A 16,975-nucleotide genomic window follows, 5' to 3' on the forward strand; every position below is an offset into this window, starting at 1 on the left:
ATATCACAAATATGTACATAAGTGCTGGGGGGCTCAGGGGGTGTGGTGGTGAATAAAGGAAACAAATCAGGGCAATACAGAAGGGAATGGGAAAAGAGGAAATGAGGGCTTAGTCAGGGAAGGCCTCTTGGAGGAATTGGGCCTTCAGTGAGGTTTTGAAGGTAGGGAGGGTCTGTTGGATATGAAGAGAGAGGATATTTCAGGCCAGAGGCAGCATGTGGGCAAGAGGCCAGTGGCGAGATAGATGAGATCGAGGTACAGTGAGAAAGTTAGCATCAGAGGAGCGGAGTGTGCAGGCTGGGTTTTAGTTGGAGAGTAACAAGCTGAGGTAGAAGGGGACAAGGTGATGGAGTGCTTTAAAGCTAATGGTAAGGAGTTTCTGTTTGATGTGGAGCTGGATAGGCAACCACTGAAGGTTCTTGAGGAATACAGAAACATATATTCAGAGACATGAATTTATCTTGACTCCATTTAGCCTACCACAAAGTCAGAAGTGAGAGACATTGGAAGAACCGAGGCTCAGCATTTTGTAGCTGATTTTTTTATTACCCTCTACCTAACACATATTTAGGATCCTCCTTCTGTCTTCTGTACTCTGAATAAGCTGCTTTTTTATTCTAGAATCTAGCTTCCCTTTCACTTTGTAAAGCTGGTTCTACTTCACAAGGTGTTGAGTTATGCTCCTTTTCCCTCTGAAAAGTGAGACACTCTAATAATCAATCAATCAATGGCATTTATGGAGCACTTACTATTTACTAAGCACTTGAGAGAGTACAATAAAGCAAGAGTTGGCAGACACATCCCCTGCCCACAAGGGGGTTAGAGTCTAGAGGGGGAAAATAGTTTCATACCACTCAAGCAAAGAATTAAAAAATGTTCCAGCCAATGAAAGCTTCCACAGAAGGATGTCTCTGCACAAGTTGTAAATTACTCTAAATACCACTCCTCTGATCGATAAATCACTGCTCTCCCTTGTTCAGTGACTGGATGGCTACTTGCATTTGGTAGTCAAAGATCCTTTCAGGAAATACAGACTAAGTTCCACCTCGGGCCAACACTTAACCCTGAAAACCAAGCCCAGGATTACAATTTCAAAGAATCAGAGCCTACATTTTGCAGCAGAGCCTTTACTGTATAAGAGTAAATAAAATTTTCCACATCACCGGTCTTCATCAGAATGTTCTACCCTCCCCGGGCTCAGAATGTATAATAGAAATGTGAAAGAGAGATGAAAAGAGCCAAAGGAAGATGTTTTAAAACCAAACACATTCCATTCAACCTTTTCGCCCCAGGTTTATTTGTTTTCTATGGCTTACAAATATTAGAATCAGAGGGGAAAAAAGAATTTTATTTAGGATGAGGGGAAACAGCATAGCACTAGGTAGCAAAGGAGGAGGAAGGAGAACATCAAAAAAAAAATGTCAAAATGTCAGTCCTTCAAGGATGGGAGATCGTATTTAAGAAAGAAGTTCTGGGGACTGAAGGATGAGATTTTTACTTTCAGAGGTCCAAGGGCTCCAAAGAAGGAGGAGAGAGTCACTTTTTGTTTGGAACAGTGAAATCTAAGTCTATATCTGCAATCAATCCATCAATCTATGACATTTATAGAGCACTTACTGTGTACAATCACTGCACTAAGCAGTTGGGAAAGTACAACGTAACGGAGTTGGTGGACACGTTCCTTGCCCACCAGGAGCTTACAGTCGAGAGGGGGTCCTATTTTTAAAATAGCATGGTTGGAGTCAAATATGATTTGACTTTTTCTTTTACCTACATTCACATGCCATGTTGCAAATATAGAAAAAATGAGTTAGTGTAACATACTACTGTATTTGAACTCAACAATTGAGAAGCAGTATGGTCCAGTGGATAGATCACAGCCTGGGAATCAGAAGGACCTGAGTTCTAATCCCAGCTCCGCCACGTCTGCTGTGTGACCTTGGGCAAGTCACAACTTCTCTAGGCCTCAGTAACCGCCTCTGCAAAATGGGGATTAATACTGTGAGCCCCATTCGTGACATTAATAGTTTTGATCTACCCCAGCACTTAGTACAGTGCCTGACACAGAGAAAGAAATTAACAAAGACCATTAAAAAAACCACTTGGAGTATAACAGGAGATACCAAAGAAATGTGTAATCCATTTTATTTAGCTTTATCAGGAACCGCTTAGTACAGTGCCTGGCACACAGGAAGTGCTTAACAAAGACCATAATTATTATGATTATTAGGAGTCAGGAAAAGTAGGAACCCAGTTGTAGATAGCTGCTTGACAGCTCCTGCTGTAGAGAGGTAGGCATACTCAGGAAGATGGAGGATAAGACCCGTGTCCTTTAGGGGTGTGGTGGGCAGGGAGATTCAGTTCAGGGATATAAGTGGGGAGCGAAGGGTGCAAACAGGAGTGTAGTGAGGGAAGAGAATGGAAAGGTAAGACAGAACCGCTGGTGGAGAGTCTTGAATCCAATCGTGTTGCCATCCAGCCACAGGCAAGGGGTGGAATCCGCCCAGAGGCCTCATGGCATGTTTGGTGAACTGACTGACCATGGGTGAAGATGTGGTTAGGGAGCAGCCAGGAATTTTCTTTTCATGGGTTTAGAAAAGTCCAGCACAACCTCAATGGAAAGAGGCGGGGGGAAGAAGCAAGTGATGGGAGAAAGAGAGAGGGACAGGGCGTGGAAAAGAGAATGGGGAAAGGAGAAAAGGAAGAAGAGAGAGAAGAAGTGAGAAACAGAGAGGAAAAAACATTAGGAGGTGAGCCTGGGGATGGGAAGAGAGGAAGACAAAAGGGTGAGGAGGAAGAGAATCAATCAATGGTATTTATTGAGCGCTCACTTTATGAAGAACACCGTACAAAGCACTAGGGAGAGTACAGTTCAGCGGAGTTGGTAGACACGTTCCCTGTCCATAGTAAGCTTGCAGTCTAGAGGAGAGAAGAAGAGGAAGAAAAGAGGAGAGAGAGCACTGTGGGACAAAGAGGGTTGGTTTAGACTGAAGTCAGACCTTCTTTCCCTCAACCTGTCACCAGGGCACCTATTTTCAGGGCAGGCATCACTTTGATAAGACCTTTGCAGGAACTCTGCCTGTGAAATAACTGCTGAATCAAGCATTTAAGGAATGAGCAAAGCTGTCCCACTGACTGGAAGACAGCTCATTTGAAATTGTGAACCCTGCAACATCCATAAGCTGCCAGGGACACCGCATCCAACCCAGATTCAGCACGTTAAAGATAACTGCCCATTTGTGCTGGATGATAAAAAATGTTCATATCAGCATAAGAAATCTCCTGACATTACCACTGAGCAGCTCGGCACAGAGGGAAAGCTGTCTACTACATAAATCTCCATTTCAGAGGGGTCTTTCGGGAACTCGTACGGTGTGGCTTCTCTCTAGCTGTTCTCCAAGAAGCTTGAAGAAAGAAGTGTTCTCTCATTCCTCAGACAACATTTGGAGTTGATGAAAAACATCCTGAGATCTGACCTTATATCCTGGTTTAGCGTCTGGAACTCAACTTGAAACACTGGGAAGTTCAAATTATAGCATCCTGATCTGGGAGTTACAACCGCTCCACTCTTGTCCAACATTTTGCATTAAATTCCTTTCCTAATCTTTATCCAACATTTGCTGAACACTAGTATAACATTGAGCTCCATTCAAAATCCAGAATTCAACATAGCCCTTGCTCTCAGATAAACAGAAAACCACCAGATCTGATTTCACCAGCTCCAAGGCATCGTCTTCATTCTGAACTAGAAAACAGTTTCCTTGAAACTGCAATATTGATCTTCACCTCTAGATATGACTCTTATGTCATCTCTTCTAGGAATCAGAGCTTTTCTCAAGGAAATGGGAATTTTATCTCAGCAAGGATCACAGGATTGAGTCACCTGTGATAACCTGAGTCCCACCATCTCCTAACGTACCCTTTCCTCTTCCTTCTCACCTCATTTCCCAGAGAAATCACCAGTCGAAAAAGCAACGAAGGCAGCCAATCTCTCCTTTCCACCAGCTGGGAAGATTAGCATTCCCACCATAACCGTCTTGCTTCAGCATTTTGGAACAATAAAGCAAATGGGCTTTTGCGAGGTCTTCCCAGCATTTGATTGCTTTGACACAGTGAACTCCAGCATCCCACCCAAGCCGATTTCTATTCCATTTAGGTTATTTCACCGTGAAATGACTCCGTTCAGCAATAGTGTGTTAAAGATATTTCCCAGAGAAAGTGTAATCCCCGCCAAGTGGAGGGATGGACAAAGAGAATGGAACTCCTAAATGGAGCAGAAACTTTATTTAAAACAATTTTCTGAAAAGTAGTGATTATAGCCCAGGGGCTGGGCGGCGATGACCATCAGAATCCCCTTCGGAAGCAAAAAACTTGGGCAATGTCAGCAGGTTGTATATTGCTCAGTGTCCCAGAAAAATGTTAAATCCATAAGCTACCTGAAAGGGAGTGGGCCAATCAGACCCTTATCCACAAAGAGCTGAATGGCACTGTGACTAAGGATCCCAAGAAATATCTGGAAGGACAAGGCCACTGGAGCCCCTGACTGTCATCATTCAGGCAGTTATATTTATTAACCACTTACGCTGTGCAGAGCACTGTTCTGAGCGCTTGGGAGAGTACAACACAATATAACAGACACATTCCCTGCCCACAACAAACTTACAGTCTATGGATATGTATATAAGTGCTGTGGGGCTTTCGGGGTCAGGGGGTGGTGAATAAAGACAGCAAGTCAGGGTGATGCAGAAGGGAGTGGAAAAAGAGGAAATGAGGGCTTAATAGGGAAGACCTCTTGGAGGAGACGTGCTTTCAGTAAGGGTTTGAAGGTGGGGAAAGGAACTGTCTGTGGGATATAAGGAGGGAGGGCTTTCCAGGCAGGAGACAGTAAGTGAGTGAAAGATCAGCGGTGAGATGGAAGAGGTCGAGGCACGATAAGTAGGTTGGCATTAGAGGAGTGAAGTTTGCGGGCTGGGCTGTAGCAGGAGTAGGAGAATAGCAATGCTTCAGTGGCGGCATTTTTACCATGTGGCTGCCCTCTCCGTTCAATCAGTTAATGGTATTCATTGAGCGCTTACTATGTGCAGAGCGCTGTATTATTCATTCATTCATTCAATAGTATTTATTGAGCGCTTACTATGTGCAGAGCACTGTACTAAGCGCTTGGGATGAACAAGTCGGCAACAGATACAGACAGTCCCTGCCATTTGACGGGCTTACGGTCTAATCGGGGGAGACGGACAGACGAGAACGATGGCAATAAATAGAGTCGAGGGGAAGAACATCTCGTAAAAACTGATGGCGACTAAATAGAATCGAGGTGATGTACAATTCATTAACAAAATAAATAGGGTAACGAAAATATATACAGTTGAGTGGACGAGTACAGTGCTGTGGGGATGGGAAGGGAGAGGTGGAGGAGCAGAGGGAAAAGGGGAAAAAGAGGGTTTAGCTGCGGAGAGGTAAAGGGGGGATGGCAGAGGGAGTAGAGGGAGAAGAGGAGCTCAGTCTGGGAACGCCTCTTGGAGGAGGTGAGTTTTAAGTAGGGTTTTGAAGAGGGAAAGAGAATCAGTTTGGCGGAGGTGAGGAGGGAGGGCGTTCCGGGACCGCGGGAGGACGTGACCCGGGGGTCGACGGCGGGATGGGCGAGACCGAGGGATGGTGAGGAGGCGGGTGGCGGAGGAGCGGAGCGTGCGGGGTGGGTGGTAGAAAGAGAGAAGGGAGGACAGGTAGGAAGGGGCAAGGTGACGGAGAGCCTCGGAGCCTAGAGTGAGGAGTTTTTGTTTGGAGCAGAGGTCAATAGGCAACCACTGGAGTTGTTTAAGAAGGGGAGTGACACGCCCAGATCGTTTCTGCAGGAAGATGAGCTGGGCAGCGGAGTGAAGGATAGACCAGAGCGGGGCGAGAGAGGAGGAAGGGAGGTCAGAGAGAAGGCTGACACGGTAGTCTAGCCGGGATATAACGAGAGCCCGTAACAGTAAGGTAGCCGTCTGGGTGGAGAGGAAAGGGCGGATCTTGGCGATATTGTAGAGGTGAAACCGGCAGGTCTCGGTAACGGTTAGGATGTGTGGGGTGAACGAGAGAGACGAGTCAAGGACGACACCGAGATTGCGGGCCTGAGAGACGGGAAGGATGGTCGTGCCATCAACGGTGAAAGAGAAGTCTGGGAGAGGACCGGGTTTGGGAGGGAAGATGAGGAGCTCAGTCTTGCTCATGTTGAGTTTTAGGTGGCGGGCCGACATCCAGGTGGAGACGTCCCGGAGGCAGGAGGAGATGCGAGCCTGAAGGGAGGGGGAGAGGACGGGGCGGAGATGTAGATCTGCGTGTCATCTGCGTAGAGATGGTAGTCAAAGCCGTGAGAGCGAATGAGTTCACCAAGGGAGTGAGTGTAAATGGAGAACAGAAGAGGGCCAAGAACTGACCCTTGAGGAACTCCAACAGTTAGAGGATGGGAGGGGGAGGAGGGTCCAGCGAAGGAGACCGAGAATGACCGGCCAGAGAGGTAAGAGGAGAACCGGGAGAGGACAGAGTCCGTGAAGCCAAGGTGAGATAAGGTATGGAGGAGGAGGGGGTGGTCGACAGTGTCAAAGGCAGCAGAGAGGTCAAGGAGGATCAGAATGGAGTAGGAGCCATTGGATTTGGCAAGAAGGAGGTCATGGGTGACCTTAGAGAGAGCAGTCTCGGTAGAGTGGAGGGGACGGAAGCCAGATTGGAGGGGGTCTAGGAGAGAATGGGAGTTAAGGAATTCTAGGCATCGATTGTAGACGACTCGTTCTAAGATTTTGGAAAGGAAGGGTAGTAGGGAGATAGGACGATAACTGGAGGGGGAAGTGGGGTCAAGAGCGGGTTTTTTTAGGATGGGGGAGACGTGGTCATGTTTGAAGGCAGAGGGGAAGGAGCCCTTGGAGATTGAGTGGTTAAAAATAGAAGTTAAGGAAGGTAGGAGGGCAGGGGCGATGGTTTTAATAAGGTGAGAGGGAACGGGGTCCGAGGTGCAGGTGGAGGGGGTGGCACTTGGGAGGAGGGAGGAGATCTCCTCTGAGGATACTGCAGGGAAGGATGGGAAAGTAGGGGAGGGGGTTGGTGGGGGGGAGTGGAGAGGCGGAGGGGTGACTTTGGGGAGCTCAGACCTGATCGTGTTGATTTTCGTGAGGAAATAGGTGGCCAGATCATTGGGGGTGAGAGATGGGGGAGGGGGAGGAACAGGGGGCCTAAGGAGAGAGTTAAAGGTCCGGAACAATCGGCGGGGGTGACGGGCATGGGTGTCGATGAGGGAGGAGAAGAAGCTTTGCCTGGCGGAGGAGAGGGCAGAGTTAAGGCAGGAAAGGATAAATTTGAAGTGTGTGAGGTCGGCTCAGTGCTTGGACTTTCGCCAGCAGCGCTCGGCAGCTCGAGCATAGGAGCGTAGGAGGCGGACGGAGGAGGTGATCCGGGGCTGTGGGTTAGTGGAGCGAGAGCGGCGGAGGGAAAGGGGGGCGAGAGAGTTGAGATGAGTAGAGAGGGTGGAGTTGAGAGCGGAGACCCGATCGTCGAGAGTGGGAAGAGAGGACAGGGCGGCAAGGTGAGGCGAGATGCTATTGGAAAGACGGATGGGATCGAGAGAGCGGAGGTCTCTGTGGGGCAGTAGCGAAGATTTGCAGGGGGAGGGAGTGTGAGAGATTAATAATAATGTTGGTATTTGTTAAGCGCTTACTATGTGCCGAGCACTGTTCTAAGCGCTGGGGTAAACATAGGGGAATCAGGTTGTCCCACGTGGGGCTCACAATCTTAATCCCCATTTTACAGAGAGGGAACTGAGGCACAGAGAAGTTAAGTGACTTGCCCACAGTCACACAGCCGACAAGTGGCAGAGCTGGGATTCGAACTCATGAGCCCTGACTCCAAAGCCCGTGCTCTTTCCACTGAGCCACGCTGCTTCTCCATTACTTGGGAGAGTATAATACAACAGGATTTAGTGGACACATTCCCTGCCCTTAACGAGCTTACGGTTTAGCTTACATTCTGCACTGCCTTCACAGGAAATGACTTCCTATGGAGCCCAAGGTAAAGGGACCCCAATTTGCTTTTTAGCAGACGTGGTACAAAATCACAGTGAAGCAAGGAGCCGCTCAAAGTCCCAGAAATCAACTGGAACAAGCCGAGAAGTTTTCATTGTCTTCTACCCAGCGTTTATCTGTGTCTTGATCATTTTTTCACTGTATTTGTTAAGCACTTGTTATGTGTCAAAAGACTGTTCTAAGTGCTGGGGCACATACACGTAAATTAGGTTGGACACAGTTTCTGCTCCGTGCGGGGCTCACACAGTCTAGGTAGGAGGGAAGACATAATTGAGACATAGAGAAGTTGTGACTTGCCCAAGGTCACACATTAAGCAGGGATTAGAACTCAGTCCTTTGACTCCCAAACCCTTGGTCTTTCCACTAGGCCTCACTGCTTAAGCACTTAGGACAGTGCTCTGCACACAGTAAGTGCTCAATAAATACGATTGAATGAATGAATGTTTCTCAGAATTGTGCATTATGGGCTGATTCATCCTGCAGCTAGCAACTAAGCCATGAACAAAACTTCAACCTTCCTACATTTTCACCCTCCCTTCAAAACATGAATTTTCAGACTATTTTCCCATCAGTGGAGAGGTGAGGGTTCTCTCAGGGAGATAGGCACCTCAAGAGGCTCTCCCTCAGGATCACTAGTACGGTCCCAGCTGTTGTTATGAAGGAGTTGATACTTTACATCCCTGAGATTGGATCTCTCATTTTTCTCAGCAGCTACAAACACGTCAGAGAACCTGACCCTCTTCTAAAAGAATGGGGTGCTCTCAGAGGGCGACTATGAAGCAGAAGTAATAGTACTTATCTCCCGAAGCACAGACTATAAACCGCTTTCCTCCAGGCATACTGCCCCAAACCTGCGTGTTGCTAAAATTCAACTCTGGATCGTCAGAGAGCTAACATTTCATTACATCCTTCTCAACTCATTTTGGTATATTGAGCAAAGCTTTTAAGGTAGCTGAATTCCAAGTGGCTTTTCATTTTGATGACTTAATAATAATAATAACAATAATAATAATGATTGTAGTGATATTTGTTAAGAGCTTATCTCTAAGCCAAGCACCATATTAAGCACTGGACGGATTCAAGATAGCCAGGTCAGGCAGATTCCCTTTCCCATATGGGACTCACAGTCTAAGGGGAAGGGAGAGTGGTAATTGACCCCTCATTTTACAGATGAGGAAACTGAGGCACAGAGAAGTTAAGAGGATTGCCTAAAGTCACACAGACAGGAAAGTGGTAAAGTTAGGATTAAAATTCATGCCTTCTGACCCCCAGGCCCATGCTCTGTCTACTAAATCACACTTCTTTATGAATACAAATGACACTACATTAGTGCGCCCTCATGGGTTGGTCAGGCCAGGAAGAGTCTGTAAGGAAGTGTTATAGCATTATGTTCCAGATACACAGGTCCTTTTGAATTTTTTTTTTTATTACTGACCCCTGTGAATTTTATTAGTCACTGGTAAAACACACATCTTGTGATCCACAGATGTTTAGTCTTCAGGCTAATTTAACTTTCCAGTTCCATGAGCAGCCCATCTTAATGACTTGGGATGACACCCAAATCTCTCAGAATTATCTAGTCTATTCATAATCTAATTTTTCTCTCTTCCCACCTGGGATATGCAGCTCAAAGAGATCCATGCCAGCCCTGGCCCACCGGGATTTTCCCAGGATTCTGCTGGGTCAATCCAACACCGATGATGCCCTTGACCCCTTTCCCACATTCTCCCCCTAGTATGGAATTCCCTTCCTCTCCCTATACACCAGACTACCCCTCTCCCAACCTTCATATCATTACTAAGGTCACATCTCCTCCAAGAGGGCTTCCCCGATTGGGTCCTCTTTTCCCTAGCTCACTCTCCCTTCTGCATGGCCTATGCACTTCCCTCTGTGACCTTTGGACATATTAGATATTTGCCCCACCCCCAACCCCACAGCACATATGTACATATCTTTACATTATATATTATAAATTACTAATTTATTCATATTAAAGGCTATCTCCCCCTATAGATTGTAAGCTCTTTGTGGACAGGGAATGTGCCTGCTATTTCTGTTGGGTTGTGCTTTCCCAAGAGCCTAGTACAGAGCTCTGCACATAGTAAGCGCTCAATAAACACGATTGATTGATAACACTCCAACAGATTATAAGTCCCATATATGCCCTGCTTGATAACATCTCCTGAATCCTCAGTTGTAGCACTCTGTCTTCCAGGTATTTGCTGATATTCCTTCCAATGCTCTTGGCTACTTTCTCTGTACCTGGTGATTCGGGGGATTTACTGTTCCTAACTTACTCATGCCTTTAGTTCTTTGACTCAGCGTTCCCCACAGACTGATGCTCCTTCTTAGAGTCAGGCAGATCACTGAAACAATCCTCCCAGGTACTTACATGAAAGTACTACAACTCTTTTACCATCTTTGCTCGCTGAATTTCACACTGCAGCTCTCACTGCCTGGGGGAGGTGGCCGGGAAAAGATTGGTTTAAGAGCAATTTCAAACTTGTTCCCGGGAGCCAGAAAGCCACTTCAGGGGAGGGTGTTCTAAGAAAATTCAAAGTCAGAAAGTCGAGAGATTTTACTTTGGGGAAGAAGCCACTTTCCCCAGATCAATCCCTTTCCCTTGAGGCTATCCATTTCCCTATATATAAACCTCACTCCCAACAGTTCTGCTGTTTTAAAGAGTAAAAATTTGGTTTTCTTACTTTTAAAGCTACCACAGTGACAGGTTTTCACTTTAGATCTGAGAGTCTCTTGTCTTGGGAAAATCCTCACCTAATGTATCTGTGTTCAAACAAAGGCTATTATGCATGTTATTATTATTATTGTTAATGACTCCAATATAATTAATAAAACTAATGATGAGAGATGATTTTCTTCTTTTGTAGTTAGGTTCAGAGGGAAATTCCCTGAGAGGTAACAGTAGCAGGATTGGCCCAAGAGTAATTATCATTTAAATAGCTCTAACCATCTTCAGTCCGTGAAATGTTAACTAAATCGCCCTTATTCAACCTCCGAATCCATCAGAAAATAATGAGGTGACAGGCAGCTTGTTTTGCGTTCTGCCCTCCCATCCGGACCCAAAGCCAGGGGTTTGGGTCCAGCCCAGAGCAGACCCAGAAAGGGACCTGGCCCATCTGAACCAAACTGAAACCTCGAGCTGGACTCTGGGCCAGCGTAAAATTGGCCTCCGAGTCTATAATCAATCTGTCAGTCGATAGTATTTACTGAGCACCTACTGTGTCGGGAGCTTTGGGGACTATAATAGATTTAGTAGACGGGACCCTACCCTCAAGGAGATGGTTGTAGCCCTCAAGGACTGACATTTCAAAGAGGAGAAGGTAATGGATAGAGCATGGGTCTGGAAGTCACAAGGTCATAGGTTCCAATCCCAGCTCCACCATTTGTCTGCTGGGTGACTTTGGGCAAGTCATTTCACTTCTCTGGGCCTCAGTTACCTCATCTGTAAAATGGGGATTGAGACTGTGAGCCCCACGTGGGACAGGGACTGTGTCCAACCCGATTTGCTTGTATCCACCCAGCACTCAGTACAGTGCCTGACACGTGGTAAGCGCTTAACAAATACCATAGCTATTAGTAGAATATTTAAGATATGTACATAGGTTTAAAGAGTAATAATCTGGATTGCTTCCTTTTAAAACCATCCCAGTGACAATGAAAGGATTTTACTTTGGGGAAGAACTCATTTTCCCCAGATCAATCCCCTTCCCTAGAGGCTATCCATTTCCCTATAAGTAAATCCCCACTCCCAACTCTTCTGCTGTTTTAAAGAGTAAAAATCTAGTTTGCTTACTTTTAAAACTACCACAGTGACCGTGTGAAGGAAAGTGCTGACGTGGGAGCAGGTGGGAGTGAAGTACAGTGCAAACCCTGTCAATACCCCTCACTGTATCCTTTTGCTACCTTTCTCGGCATCCAACACGTCTGTCAATCCATTAAAGAATAATAATGGTTCTCCACTGCTCTTCTACTATTTTGAAGATGGGGAAGCTGAGGTATAGAGTCGTACAATTTTATTTACAGCTTCAAAATGTCTTGTGCTGCTGAAGTCACTTTCGTAAAGTGTCTCTCAATTCCCAGGTGAAAGGCGTTCTTCGAGACGCACGTCGGACAAACGTCCCCCCACCAAGCTGAGTAAATGTTAACCAGTTCCATCTCCCACATTCACCACCTGAGCCAGTTTGAATCTCGGCTTTCTGAAGTGATCTTTCACCTTAATGAAAAAGTGGAAAACAGCCCAGTGAGTGGCTGGGAATCAGCCTAGTGAAAATAGAGAGCGCACGGGCACTTGGAAACACCTGTTTAGAAGGATCCTAACCTTCCAACCGTGTTGCTTTTAGGACTCTGATGTTGAGATACAGACAGTCAGAATAATGTTTCTCTATTGCTCTCCACATGCCCAAAGCACATCAGGTCAGAGGAGGGGCGGGAGAAAGGAAGGAAGGGAAGGGTATCGAATAAAAGTTCAGCAATGCCATCCGTCTGTCAAATGTGGCACCTAAAATAAAGATGATGGTGGTAAGCAGGTTCGAAGCTGTGACCTCCTCCTTTTCCTTCCTTTCTGCCCCTCTGATTCCATCTTAATGGCCCTCCTTCATATTCTGAAGGGCCACATCTACCTACTGCACTGTCCGTTACCACCGTGCTATTCTCGCTCTCTTCAGATCGCTCCGTAATTTGGAAAAGTGCAAGTAAAGGAGAGAGGAAACCCTCCTGCTCAAACAGTGCTTTGCTCACACGACCTTATTGGTTTACCCAGATTATTCATTCATCATTCAATTGCATTGAGTGCTTACTCTGTGGAGGACACTGTACTAAGCGCTTGGGAGAGTACAACATAATTAACAGACACATTCCCTGTCCACAGTGAGTTTACAGCCCCTGCATGCTCTTTTTTTTTTAAAAAAAAAAAGCTAAAACATTGTTCAGCCCACTCCTTAGTCAGGGCTGGCACATCTAGGCTTAATAATAATAACAATGATAATAGTAATGGTTCTTGTTCAGCGCTTACTATGTGCTAAGCACTTTTCCAAGCACTGAGATTCATTCATTCAATCGTATTTATTGAGAGCTTACTGTGTGCAGAACACTGTACTAAGCACTTGGAATGTACAATTCAGCAACAGATAGAGACAATCCCTGCCCAACAACGGACTCATAGTCTAAAAGGGGGAGACAGCAAAACAAAACAAGTAGACAGGCAGATACAAGTAGATACAAGTTAATCAGGTTGGATACAGTCCCCGTCCCACAGGGGGCTCAAAGACTTAATCCCCACTGTACAGATGAGGGAACTGAGTCCCAGAGAAGTGACTTGCCCAAATTCACACAACACACATTTGGTGGAGCTGGGATTAGGACCCAGGTTCTTCTGACCCCCCAGGCCCGTGCTCTATCCACTAAGCCACGCTGCTACTCAGGCTTCTCCTTTGCTTCTTCTCTGTCTGCCCCCAACAGAGTAGAATTGGCCCTCAGTTTGAAGATAATAATATAACTTTGGCATTTGTGCCAGACTCCATACTAAGCACTGGGGTGGATGTGAGCAAATCAGTTGCACACAGTGCCCGTCCCACATGGGGCTCACGGTCTCTTTCCCCATTTTACAGATGAGGCAACTGAGGCACGGAGAAGTGGAGTGACTTGCCCAAGGTCTCACAGCAGACAAGTGGAAGAGCTGGGATTAGAACCCATGACCTTCTGACTCCCGGGCCCATGCTCCAATCACTACGCCATGCTGCTTCACAGCGGCACTGTAGATGAGACTGTACTCGATGGGAAGGGCACGGGGACGTCTGCTGACGTCTGCCGCCAGCGGCAGCCTGGTGGTCTCTGAGCCCAGAATGGAGCCGAGTGCTCAGCTTTGTGGTCGCTGCTCCTCCTGGAATACCAGTGGGCCAACAGCTCAGGCGGCCACTTTAAATGTCACTAGCACTTTCAAAACCAAACTCCTTATCCTCCCACCTAAACAATGCTCGCCCCTGACTTTTCCATCACTGAAGGCAGCACCGCCATCCTCCCTGTCTCACAAGCCCAGAACCTTGGCATCATCCTTGAGTCTTGTTATGGAGGCTTACCATCACTTTCAGGGGCATAATATTTGTTTCCCACCTACTGTTTCTCATATATCTGTGAATGTGTATTTTCTCAGACCAAACAAGGGCTGCTGGTGTGGTCTTACCTCCATTTCCCTAGAAGTGCAGCCCTCCTAGAGAGGTGTCAAGGGGATGGCTTGAGGAAAGTATTCAGACTCCTACTTTTCTCTCCCTCCTCTCCTCCCTCTTAGCATTTTCTCTTAGGACATAATAATAATAATGTTGGTTTTTGTTAAGCGCTTACTATGTGCAGAGAACTGTTCTAAGCACTGGGTAGACACAGGGGAATCAGGTTGTCCCACACGGGGCTCACAGTCTGAATCCCCATTTTACAGATGAGGTAACTGAGGCACAGAGAAGTTAAGTGACTTGCCCACAGTCACACAGCTGACAAGTGGCAGAGCTGGGATTCAAACTCATGACCTCTGACTCCAAAACCCATGCTCTTTCCACTGAGCCATGCTGTGTCAGATCACGTCTTTGATATTTATGTCTTTCATATTGGAATCACGTCTTGGGGTAGCGAGGACTCCGAAAGAGAATGTACACGTGGTCGGTCAATATGTGAGAAGGAATTAGCGTATATCTGCTGACTGTCACACTGAAGGATTCTAATCTCCAAGACAAGACTCTGTGGCCAACCGCTAGACTTAGGAGAACCGTTTATATAGGTTATCCAATTTGTTCCTACAAACCAGAGCGAGTGTTGACTCAACAGCCTTTTTGGTGGGGAAATGGCAAGACCTTGCGATTGTGGCTTGAATGTGATGTTGCAATTTGACTCTTTCAGAAAACATGCCCGTCACTTTTCAGCGAATGATTCCCAACTGTTTCTAATAATATGTTATGTCCAATGAAGTGGTCTGGATAAGGGGAACATTACTAAAGCTCCCTAAGGCGAGTCTCCTCTTTATAGAAGATTCAATTGGTCCTCCTTTAGCACTGCTTCTTCTTTGGCCGGGGTATGCAAACTCTCAGCCTGTGGTCATTACTTATAAAGCAATGGCATGGCATGGCATCCCCCACAACCTCCGAATCCAGATCTCAGAGGTCCCTGAGCAATACTTTCCCAAGTCGTCCCTTTCCCGACAACACTGCATTTGCCCATTAAATTCCTTTTTTAAAAAAAGATCTTTCTCTTCCAGCCCAGGAAAACACCTTTCCTCAAACCTTTCAAGTGCATTTAATGCCTGCCTTTCAGTATTATTTTCCAGCCATTCTATGAACCTTTGAAAAGCAATTGCACTTTGAGAGTGTTTGGGGCAATAATCTGTTTTTTATAATAGATTCATTCTGTTTCGATTGCCAGGGAAAGAGTCATTGCCTTACTCTGACTTTCTGGAACCAGGTTTAAGGAAAAGGAGAATTGTGTGAGCTCCCTATCTGTACCCTTATCCTGAGTTTCTGCTGAGCAAGAGCAGTCAGTTAATCATTTGTATTTATTGAGGGCTTACTACCAACCGTGTACTAAGCAGATGAGAGAGTACGATATAACAGAATAACAGAGGCGTTCCCCGCCCACAATGCGTTTACAGTCTAGAGGGGGAGACGGACATACACAAATAAGAAAATGGTACCTTCTGGATTTTGGCCTTCTTTGCTCATAGGAAATGGACTGAGCTCATCCAGCCATTATGTAAAGGTTGCTAAGGTGATAAAAAGAAAGAGAGAAAAGCAGTTATTCATATCTCTTACTCTCTTTCCCCTTCCTTCCCTCCCCTCTTGGGTTTGTCAAGAATGTGAGATCTGGTCTAAAGCAATAGTCTAGAAGCCTGCTTCTAATTCCCCAAACCACACGGAGAACGTCAATATGAAATATTCCCACAGATAAAGCTTCTGAACCCACAGATAACAACCGAGTTACTGCTTTCGAGACCGAGATCGTATTGATTAAAATGCTCGCTCACGTGATATCAACTAACCGTGCCTCTATTATATTAAACGCGCTGTCTTCTAAACGGTTTCAGTGTACACAAGAAGGATGCGTCTCATCTCCCAGTGGCTCTCAGCTAATGCAGACATTAAACAGTATGAATGCGGTAATAGGTCTCCATAATGGTTCACCTAGGAGTTGTTTCCAATGAGCCAAATGAGTCAGAAACACATCTGTTGGTTTGTCATCGCATCGTGCGCCACCCTGCATCGCTTTGCCGGGTGTCATTAATCAGATCCTACAACGCGGTCATCGATTACTCGTTATTTAAAGTTTGCACCCGTTTGGTATTGTAAGTCAACGTGTGCCCGCCATATAGGGAGGCGAACGATCGTGGCAAAGTAGTAGGCCGAGCAGCGGGACCAGAGTTTCCAACCGTCAGTCGGCCACTAGCCCAGGTAGTCTGGATAGACTTCGTGGATGATTAACACATGTCGGTGGTCTCTTCCTCTGGTAACATCTCCGGTGGACCCAACGCCTGAAATCTCACTGGGATTCCGTATTCACGTTGTCCGTGTGGTTTAGGGAATTGGAAGCAGGCTTCTAGACGGTTGCTTTAGATCACGTCTCACATTCTTGACAAACCCAAGAGGAAGGGGGAAGAGAGGAAGAGATGTGAATAACTGCTTTTCTCTCTTTCTTATCACCTTAGCAAACTATACATAATGAAGCCACCGGTGACCCATGAAGCCAAGTTTTTTTTTTACTACCAGATGATTACTGCACCGGTAGCACCGGTGTGGAGAAGCACCGCCATCTAGTGGTCAATTTTGTGAATAGCACGTTAACATTCTGGCTGGAGCCTTAACCGCACTCATTCACTCAAGAGTATTTATTGAGCGCTTACTATGTGCAGAGCACTGTACTAAGCGCTT

General features: G+C 46.3%; 1 long non-coding RNA gene across 1 annotated transcript; it reads right to left on the minus strand.

The window, feature by feature from the left end:
- Positions 1-12,073: 12,073 nt before the first annotated feature.
- Positions 12,074-15,813, minus strand: LOC114813877. The gene is made up of 2 exons (XR_003761648.2): positions 15,745-15,813; positions 12,074-12,288 (listed from the first exon to the last, which is right to left on the minus strand). It is a non-coding gene; the product is annotated as an uncharacterized LOC114813877 (long non-coding RNA).
- Positions 15,814-16,975: the final 1,162 nt, after the last annotated feature.

The sequence above is a fragment of the Ornithorhynchus anatinus genome, chromosome 8 (assembly GCF_004115215.2).
Source record: "Ornithorhynchus anatinus isolate Pmale09 chromosome 8, mOrnAna1.pri.v4, whole genome shotgun sequence".
NCBI lineage: Eukaryota > Metazoa > Chordata > Mammalia > Monotremata > Ornithorhynchidae > Ornithorhynchus > Ornithorhynchus anatinus.